Source organism: Centrocercus urophasianus, unplaced genomic scaffold (assembly GCF_019232065.1).
Source record: "Centrocercus urophasianus isolate 14NV4802_14NV808 unplaced genomic scaffold, USGS_Curo_1.0 seq_623, whole genome shotgun sequence".
Taxonomy (NCBI): Eukaryota; Metazoa; Chordata; class Aves; order Galliformes; family Phasianidae; genus Centrocercus; species Centrocercus urophasianus.
This window is the reverse complement of record NW_024885226.1, coordinates 29,845-33,961: the sequence shown is the minus strand read 5'-3', so window position 1 is coordinate 33,961 and position 4,117 is coordinate 29,845.

The window sequence follows — 4,117 nt, the reverse complement described above, 5'->3', positions numbered from 1 at the left end:
ATTCATTGAGTAGTCAGGTTCTAGTTAGCAGAGCAGGACGGGGTACGAAGGCAATTAGTGGTCTATTTTCTATGTACATTGGAGCAGACGCCTGTATATAAAGGAAGTTCTTCTGGCAGGTGCACCATGCTAAAAAGCTTTCACCTAAAATTATATAGCCTGACAAACAATATAAAGAAGTAGATTGCCCAATAAACAAATAGCATATCAGCCATTTATACCGAACCACGCTACTTAGACTCTTCAAGCTTGAAACGGCTGTGTATTTTTCCCCATTATAATGTTATGATGGTCTGTGTGTAAATTGGTTCAAATTCAGTTTTGATATTACTGTGCTCTCAAAGCCTAGATGGGCTGAACACTTTTCCCAAGATTGAGCATTATCGGTGGATTGGAAATGGCTCCCAAGATTCCATTCCTCTCTGGTGCCTCTGGGAGCTGAATGATGGATGGAATATTGAAGGACATGCTGTGTTCTGGAGGAGAGGATGGAGACATTCTCAATGTCCTTCCCAGAGGATTTGCCCATGTTTGCTTTTTTTTTTACTGGGACCAGGTGACCCCATGTGTCTTGATTGCCTGGTTTCTATTCCTTGGGCTTCAGGGATCATGCCCAGAGTCTGAGCATAGAATCATAGAATTCTGTGAGCTGGAAGGGACTCTTAAAGATCACCTAACCCCACTCCCCTGCAATGAACAGGGACATCTATGGCTAGATTAACATACTCAGAGCCCAGTCCAGTCCAACCTAGAATGTCTCTGGAGACAGGGCATCCATTGGGCATCACCCACTGCATTCAGCCACAAGTTTCCATTTAAGCCTTCAAACACATTTGCAGAATGTGTTTGTGCTGCAGCCTGGGCTGTGACACTCATCTGCTCCTTCAGCCCCCTGTTTAGGTCACTGACCCCAGGTAACCTCCTGTATTTGTTACAGGGCAAACACCCCTGTGTGTAAGCTGACAGCTACTGCATCACATGGATATTGACGTGGGAGCAGGGAGAGCCAGCTCCCCACTGACAGCTCCTCCACTGCCCTGCTGTCTGCCACCAGCAACTGGGCAGCTCTTCCCATGCTCCAGGATGCTTTTGACAAATGCAACCCTATGCCTGCATGAGCTGCCTAGCACCCAAATATCTGCCAGCAGTTGGGCAATGGAAATTACCACTCAGTGATTACAGATATGCTTTTGCAAAGTGCTTAATGACCAAAGAAGAGCAAAGACTGTACCTAGATGCATGGAATCAATCATGCTTCAAGAAATTTCTAATGCTAGGGATGGTAAGGTGAGGGCTGCAGGTGGTGGGCTGGTGAATGTTCTCAGCTCTGGCAGTAAGGATGAACACATCAGGGTTGCCCATGAAACTGCCACTGCCGGGGCAGAAGGTGTGGCTGAGTGTTTGCAGGTGACAGGGAGGTCACCCTGGAGGTGTTATAGGAAAACAGTCTGTAAGCAGATTCCTTTCCAAGGAAGGGCTGGAGGTTTTTTGGATTGACTCTAAATGAACAACCATTTGTACAGAAAATGGTGACTGATTCTGAGACTGTTCTGGGACACCCGTAACGCCTATTCCCAGAGTAAGAGGGGAGCTAAAATACTCCATCCCATGGTCAGTCCTACCCATGGCCAGTCCTACCCATGGCCAGTCCATCCAATAGCCAGTCTATCCAGTGGCGAGTCCCATCCATGGTCAGTCCTACCCATAGCCAGCCCATCCAATGGCCAGTCCATTCCATGGCCATTTCCACCCATGGCCAGTCCATCCCATGCTCAGTCTGATTTCAGGTGCCTAGGGCTGATCCCACCAAGATGTGCAGCCACATATTCCCATGAAGGTCACAGCTTCCCTTGAGAGGGAGAAGAAAATAGCTGAAGGTTTAGATACCAGAAGAATCCTCTCTCTAGCTGTGAAAGATGGACACCATCTGCATCCTTCTGCTCTCCAGGCACTTTGACACTTACTTGTACATATTATTTTAAGACAAAAACATACGTAAATTTGATGTTTCCCTTTCTCTGTTGCTACAGACCCATCGAACCCATTAAACCTCATTCTCTTTCATTTCATTTTGGGCATGGTTACGCATGCTGCTTACTCCTTCTTCCTGCCAATGGTGGGATCACAAGGGAGTGAGCCATACTGACACACTTCTCCGTCTTTGCAGAGATGTGCTGGGCTGTGTGTGTTGGGTTGCTTTAGTTCTGTCATGTTGAAAATGTTTCCCCCCAAAATTATGATGTTTCATCCCAAGAAGAGTGACTCCTGGTACAGACGTTCCATGTACAGTCAGTGGAAAGAGGGAAGTGTTCTGAGATGATTCCTGATGAGTTGCCTATGTGTATCCATCAATGGCAGGGAATCTTGCTAGCTGAGAGGAAAGGGCAATTGTTCATGAAGGGGGAAGTTGTTTGGGCCATGCCATGAGGGAACAGCAGGGATGTATTGGCATAGTTATCTTCTCAGTGTTTGAAATGGAATTTAGTCCAGCAGAGTTTTGAAGAGGGGAGCTGGTAGCCATGCTTGCCAGGGATGTCACAGACTTCACCTGTGAGCCAATTGGAATGAGACCAAAATCTCCTGTCTTTGATTCCAGAAGAACACAAAAACACAAGCTGGATACAATTGGGATTTAATTTATTTTTCTGCCAGGACATTGCTCCAGCTGCTTTTCATGGCGTTCCTCCAGTGTATGAGTGACATGTCCAAGCTGGATAGTGTAAGAATATCAGCACTGACCAATAGAAGGCAGAGGTGCAGAGCTCAGGTTTATGCTTGGGATGTTGAGGGCTTTCACCCAGCTGTCCAGAGCTGCAGTGAATTGCTCAGCTCACATCCCTCATCAGCTGCCAAGTTCCCTCAGCTTTTTGTCTCCAGTAAAAGTAACAAGGAGGGGGTATGGCCTTGGTGGGCACCGCAACCCCAAGTGCACTGTCACCTGCAGTTCACATGGGCACACAAGCAGCAGATGGGATGTCTTGGATACATTCAAGGTCAGGCTGGACATGGCTCTGAGCAACCAGATGGAGAGGTATGTGTCCTTGTTCATTGCAGGGAGTTGGACTAGATGGCTTTTAAATGTCCTTTCTGACTCCAATAATTCTGTTTCTATGATTTTTATCCTCATGGTGCTCCAGAATCCTTGCTGGAGAGGCAGAGCAGATGGTCTCAGTCTGCCTGGCTAGATTTGCTGGAAGCCATCTATCACACCTCTGGTCACGATTCTGCATTGTAGAAATTTGTGGTCCTTGCTGTTCAAAGCTCATTCTGCAGATGCTCTCTCTATGAAATCTAAAGAAGAATTCCCTTTTGCTGGGAAAAAAAAAAGGGCACTAGTTCTAACAGCCAGTGCAGTTATTCCATGACACAGCTGATGAAAAACAGGAACAAGTTAAACCACCAATATATGTATATATGTATGTACAATCACATCACTGATGTTTACATATGTGTATATGGGCATACATATATCTGTGTATATATTTTGAAAATAGAGAAACATTAAGAGATGTTTCTCTTCTCTGTGATAATTGAGTACTTACCTGTCTACCTGCCTAACAGCCCATCTGCTGCTCTGTGTCCAATAAAATAGGTGTGATACCAGCTGTCCAGATGAATCTCATGGGATTCATCTGACCAAAAGATGTGCACACTCCGGGTTTGACTTGCTTCTTCAGACCCAGCAGAGAGAAACAGCCATGAGGGATGCAACATTTTCAGGTGAATGTTGTCCTTCTTCAGATCACACCGACACCTAGAGTAACATGATATGAAATCCCCATTGTTTTCTACCATGGGTTTTGTTGGATTTATCTTTGTTGTTTTTTTGATAAAGCTGAGAGCTCTTTCTGCCACCTGTGCAAAGAGAAACAGGCTGGGGGTCAGCATGGCTTCCCGAGGTGAAGTTCCTGGCCTCACATTTCCAGATGAACATCTGCAGCATGGTGGATGTTCTCCAGCCCCTTCACTAACCAGGTCAGGCTGCCCAGATTGCTGTGGTTGCCCCATCCCCGGAGGTGCTCAAGGCCAGGTTGGATGGGCCCTGGGCAGCTGAGCTGGTGGACAAAACTCTGCCCGCATCAAGGGATTGGAACTAGATAATCTTCAAGATCACTTC